At 39.5% G+C, this 6,731-nt stretch overlaps 1 protein-coding gene across 1 annotated transcript in view; it reads left to right on the forward strand.

Annotated features, from left to right (window-relative positions):
• Nucleotides 1–315: 315 nt before the first annotated feature.
• LOC121862273 (protein artichoke-like) overlaps nucleotides 316–6,731 on the forward strand; it is a 30,568-nt gene continuing 24,152 nt past the window's right edge. The window contains exon 1 of the mRNA XM_042360393.1: nucleotides 316–565. The gene's annotated coding sequence lies outside the window, so the exon portion shown is untranslated. The remainder of the gene's footprint in view (nucleotides 566–6,731) is intronic.

The following is a 6,731-nucleotide window of genomic DNA, read 5'->3' on the forward strand; positions in this document are numbered from 1 at the left end:
AGCACTAACAACGAACACAACACCTGCACAAGTACTAATAACAAACACAACACCTGCACAAGTACTAACAACGAACACAACACCTGCACAAGTACTAACAACGAACACAACACCTGCACAAGTACTAATAACAAACACAACACTTGCACAAGCACTAACAACGAACACAACACCTGCACAAGTACTAACAACGAACACAACACCTGCACAAGCACTAACAACGAACACAACACCTGCACAAGTACTAACAACGAACACAACACCTGCACAAGTACTAACAACAAACACAACACCTGCACAAGTACTAACAACAAACATAACACCTGCATAATTACTTTCCATTAATAACTAAGACATAAATAAAAAAAATCATATGTTGTGTTTTTAATAGAAATCTTAGAAGGAACAACAACTGGCAAGAAGAAACAGACAGACGGACGGACGGACGGACGGACGGCCACACAGTACACCACCCTCGCAAGGACAACAATGAAGCCGAGAGTTAGTTTGTCTGTCTGTTTGTGTGTGGTGACGGAGTAGCTACACCCTTATACCTGCTAACTGGGTAAGTTAAAAGGTGTTTTAAGTGCCATTTAAGTGTTAATAATAAGGTGTCACTTAGAAATGCACCTTATGTAAAAACATTCTATTTATCACTAAACACTTAAGGGGAGGAGTCCATGTTAGGTTAGGTTAGGTCAGGTTAGGTCAGGTCAGGTCAGGTTAGGTTAGGTCAGGTTAGGTTAGGTCAGGTCAGGTTAGGTCAGGTTAGGTTAGGTCAGGCTGTGTCAGGTCAGGTCAGGTTAGGTTAGGTCAGGTCAGGTTAGGGGTTAGGCTGTGTTAGGTCAGGTTAGGTCAGGTTAGGCTTTGTTAGGTTAGGGTTAGGTCAGGTTAGGTCAGGTTAGGTTAGGTCAGGTTAGTCAGGTTAGGTTAGGTTAGCTAAACAAAGCTAGTTAGGGGTCAGGTTAGGTTAGGTCAGGTTAGGTTAGGTCAGGTCAGGTTAGGTTAGGTTAGGTTAGGTCAGGTTAGGTCAGGTCAGGTCAGGTCAGGTTAGGTTAGGTCAGGTTAGGTTAGGTTAGGTCAGGTTAAGTGTTTGTAGTGTCAGTTAAGTGTGACGCAGGATGTATTTGTTAAAGTGAGTTGAGTTGATATTAGCTGTTTGCAAGGTGAGTTAGTTATGCTAGCCAGTGTGTGTGTGTGTGTGTGTGTGTGTGTGTGTGTGTGTGTGTGAACTCTTACTCTACAGTGGCCCCTTGAACATTGTTGTGGCGCGGTAGTTAATGGGTTAGGAGCACCATAACTAACCTTTACAGAACCACTTACATAGATACACACACACATGACCATTACTGTTTCCTGGTACTAAACCTCTCGATTTAACCAACCAGTGTCGAGGAAGGTTTTAAATTACCTGTTTATTCCCTAAAAAAACTCCTAACCTAACTTAACCTAACACACACACACACACACACACACACCACACACACACACACACACACACACACACACACACACACACACACACAGACGCACACTGAACGAAAAAATGAGTCCTACTTGGGCGAATGGGGATACAGCGCAGGAAATATTAAACGTTCAGTACACTAGCACGTCAAGAGGGGCACTGCACTCGACCGTAAGCATTTCCCAAAGTAAAGTTAGGTGCCTTTTCACAGTTGGGTTGACTGAGAGTCCCCATGCGCGAACCGGGTATCCTTACAACAGGAGGCGAGCAATTTATCCATCCGGCCGCATTTAAGGTTAGCAGTTTTATTAATTAATTTCCGCTAAAGTCAGCAATTTTCCCGATTTATATCCGCTAAAGTGAGCAGTTTACTGATTTACTGCCATTAAAGTGGGGAGTTTTACTTGGTTAGTTTCCGGTAAAGTTAACACTTTTAGCAATTTATAAACTTACGCTGAAAATAGCAGCCATTGATATGTTATTGCTAAAGTAAACAGTTTTATTTATTTACTTCCGCTAAACTGAGTAGCTGACATTAAAATTTATTGGAGAGAGAGAAAGAGAGAGAGAGGGAGAGACGTTAAAGCACAGCTAATCTAATATCCGTCGTTTGTGACGTAATCTGCATTGAATCCCCGCCAAAAATTCCATTTCAACAAAATACCCATTAAACTTTTTCAATTGAATTTTAGCCGGACAGAACTACCCATATAGTTGTTTAATTAGTATCGCAAATTACTCAAGCTACATATATATATATATATATATATATATATATATATATATATATATATATATATATATATATATATATATATATATATTCCAAGTACCAGTTGGTGCCGGGTAAAAAAATATGACATCCACTAATCATATTTTTTTACCCGACCTCATGTTTTGTAAGGTCACACTGTGTACATAAGCTCTCTCAGTCTTTGTAATTCAGTTGCCTCTGAAGATGTCTTGAATAAAGACGAAAGCTAAGGTTCTCCATTATTTCCCTTTCTCCTGTGTTATTTTATCAATATATATATATATATATACATATATATATATATATATATATATATATATATATATATATATATATATATATATATATATATATATATATATATATATGTAATCTGTCTTGAATCTGCGCCAAAATACGACTTGAAAAGTACGTATTGATTATATTCCGTGGGGGGTTGAGTGTGAGGAGATAATTTGTTTTTCGGAATTTCTTTCTCGTTTCTTTCTTTGCTTCCTTCTTTTTCCATTCAATTTCCTTTCCTTCTTCCTTTCATTTCTTTATTCTCTTCTCTCTTTCTTTCCTTGTTCCTATCTTCCTTCCTTCCATTTAATTTAGCACTTAGCAACCTTACTTACTTCAGTACATCTTAAACTTACTAATTAATTTATGGGGATTAAATATTATACAAGTCATAGTTAGTTAGTTAGTTAGTTTGTTAGTTTTAGTTAGTTAGTTAGTCAATTAGTTTTAGTTAGATATATAATTAGATGAAAGGCAAAGTAAACAGCAACCTATTACTAGCAAGTCTACGGACTTGGCACACCCACATTCAACCACAACAAAATTAGGTAATACAAATCAGTTCCATGATGAGCTAATTATTGATATAATTAGTAAAGAGTACCGTGACCTGCTTCCTCGGGTGTCGTGACTAATGAGGCTGTTAATATCACGACTCAAAATAAAAATAATAATAATAATAATAAAAATTACTCATAACATTTTAATTATTCTCGTAAATCATTAATGTTTTTAGTGGGTTTAATTTTCTCGGGTATCTTTTACTGCACACAAAATAATGATGACAATTCTATGGTTACTGTACTGTTATATAAATATATATATATATATATATATATATATATATATATATATATATATATATATATATATATATATATATATATATATATATATATATATATAATAATAATATTTATTTATTATTTTTTTTTTGGATAAATAAAATAATATCTTTAATTTTTTTCCGTGGCTATATTTTGATGAGGCTATTTTTTTTAAGTGGCTATTTTTTGAAGGGGGCTATTTTTAAAAAGGGGGGAGGGGGTTCGGGGCTAATTTCCTTCCATCCACCCTCTTCTCCTCAACACCCTCACACCATTATCTCTCAAACCTCCTCCATCCCTCCTCTTCCTCTACCTACGCTTCGATATAAATAGTCATGTTATTTACACACCGTGATATAAAAGTCTGGTTATTTACACACCAGTATGTTAAAACAAAAAACCTGGTTATTTACACACATAGATCCAAATAAAATCACGTTATTTACACCTATCAAAAAAAATAAAAATCCCTTTATTTATAAATCTGAAAAAATCACATATTACCAAATCACGTTATTTACAGAGACCATATTAACCAAAATCACATTATTTATAAAGCTTAATATAGAGAGAATAAAAAACAATATACCAATATAGCACAGGCTGGAGGGTGGAGGATTATTGACACCTGGTCCGATATTTCTCAGGGTACATTGCTAAACTTTAACCATCATGTTCCAATACTCAAATATTTGCCTTCACTTTACTTCAGAATATTATCCACACAGTTTTCAACAACAACACTACACGCTCTGGTTGTTGTTGTTATTATTATTGATTTTATTTTTGTTATTATTAATATTTTATGTAAATCTATAATCAAAGTGGCTATTTCCCCCCCACCCACTCTACACCACTACACTAGGTGGGGTGGGGGGGAGAAGAGCCACTACACTAGGTGGGAGTTAGTGGCAGGTGTCACCGTATCTAAATATTAGGACCGATATAATGAGTGGACAGCACGACACAGCACGACACAGTACGTCAGAGCACGACACAATACGACACAGCACAGTACAGCACAGCACAACACACTTTAGGGATGTCGGTACAGCACCCTCGCGTACGGTATAGCACAGCAGGAAACGGAACAGCATTATAACAGCAGGTCAGGTTGCGTGCTGGTACACTCTGATGATGAAGGTGTAACGACGGCTACGAGAGAGAGAGAGAGAGAGAGAGAGAGAGAGAGAGAGAGAGAGAGAGAGAGAGGAAAGACTGGGTTCATATAAATCAGCTAACGAAGCCATAAATATAACACTGCGGGGATCGAACCGGCTTACCAGCACCACATGCAAGGAAATGACCCACCTAAGCCAGTCAGGCCACTCCACCACTGCCCCCCCGAGGTCGGATAGTGTATAGGTTAGGTCAGTTTAGTTTAGTTTAGTTTAAGTTAGGTTAGGTTTGGTTAGGTTGTTTTATGATCACTTGCAGAGTATGACAATATTTCTGTGTACAACAACGGCCTGAATGTTATTTGCTTATTCTATTTAGAGAGAGAAAGAGAGAGAAAGAGAGAGAGAGACAAAGAAAATAAAAGAAACGTATCTTTTATCAGTCACTCACAGACGGTCGTGGGGACATAACTTGGTTGGTCCGGGTGGACTTGGTTTGAAATTGATAGCTGACCCTGCGTGTGTGTGTGTGTGTGTTCAAGGTGGCTCTGTGAAGCTTCCAGGACTGTCTTGACGTGAGCTAGGAACCCAGTTTGTGATATTATGCTTCAAGACATTCGAGGGAGAGAGAGAGAGAGAGAGAGAGAGAGAGAGAAATCGTGCGTGTCGTGATGTCAGTATTATTTCGTCCGTGGCTTGCCTGTCCCTTTAGTGTACGTGATAACTCTTGTAGTAATGGACGACGTACGTGATATCTCTTGTAGTAAATGTGGTCAAGTCTTCCACCACCTAACCCACAATGAAGTCCAATGAAGTCCAATGAAGTCCAATGAAGTCTATTGAAGTCCAATAAAGTCTAATGAAGTCTAATGGGCCATAACTCGGTATTGTAATGGTAAATAAATACTCCTTATCCCTCGCCCTCCCACATCCATGATCAAGGGAACCATTGGTCTGAATAATAATGAACTAAAAGACTAATTACTGACCTTAAATGAGATCTTTTAGCGATATATGTACTCGTGTGTGTGTGTGTGTGTGTGTGTGTGTGTGTGTGTACGTGTGTTAATCCACCTATTGATTCACACACAAGTCTACATAAACATTAACGCTCCTCGTGTGATAGCAATTGTTTTGTTTACCGAGTTGCGATTGTGTTGTACATAAATAATATACTTTGCGATTCAGGTGTGAGGAAATTGTTTTGTAAAGTAGCTAAGCCTTGAAAAATTTACTGTCCCCTGTCGATTTACCTTCCATCCACATCTGAGGACTATCCACACGTTACATCCACATCTGAGGTACTATCATACGTTACATCTACATCTGAGGTACTATCCACACACATCCACATCTGAGGAACTTATCCACACGTTACATCCACATCTGAGGAACTTATCCACACGTTACATCCACATCTGAGGTACTATCCACACGTTACATCCATACTTGCGCTACTATCCACATCCTTAAACCCACACTTACATCCACACCCAAACAAACTCACACCTACACCCCCCTCCCTTAACCAATACCCACCACCAACACCCAACCTCTCCCACCCACCCACCCATCACCTACACCCTACCTCTCCCACCCACCCACCCACCACCTACACCCTACCTCTCCCACCCACCCACCCACCACCTACACCCAACCTCTCCCACCCACACGTGACAGTCAGATCCCGGGCGGGCGAATGGGCGGAGGTGGGTGGGTGGAAGTGGGTGGAGTGGGTAGTGTGTGATCAATAGTGTCAAGGCCTCGATGTTCTACCACACTCTATTCACCACGTCACTCCTCCTGGTGTGTGTGTGTGTGTGTGTGTGTGTGTGTGTGTGTGTGTGTGTGTGTGTGGCGCCACCCCTTCTGATGGATAACAAGGTTTCCGATTGCATGGCACACCCTTTACCTCCCTATGCGTGATAACCATGGACAATAACACACTCTTTTTACTTCCTGCATAACCCGGAGTTCTTTCCAGAGGGGGAAGGGTGGGGGATTTTGTGCAATATGACTGTGCTGTGATAAATGCAACATCACGATGACTCTACTCAGTGACTGCATGACATAGTTGTTGTTTTTGTTTTGTTTTGCACCTCTCTCTCTCTCTCTCTCTCTCTCTCTCTCTCTCTCTCTTCCTGGTACATGACGGTGTTCGTTAGTTGCATGACATGAGTTTGCTTTTATCTTCTGTATGTAATATGACTTTACCTAATACTTGACTTCCTTGTCGCATGGTTGACCTCGCTTGTTGCATGGTTGACCTCGCTTGCATGGTTGAC

This window comes from Homarus americanus, unplaced genomic scaffold, assembly GCF_018991925.1.
Source record: "Homarus americanus isolate GMGI-L3 unplaced genomic scaffold, GMGI_Hamer_2.0 scaffold40248, whole genome shotgun sequence".
Lineage (NCBI taxonomy): Eukaryota > Metazoa > Arthropoda > Malacostraca > Decapoda > Nephropidae > Homarus > Homarus americanus.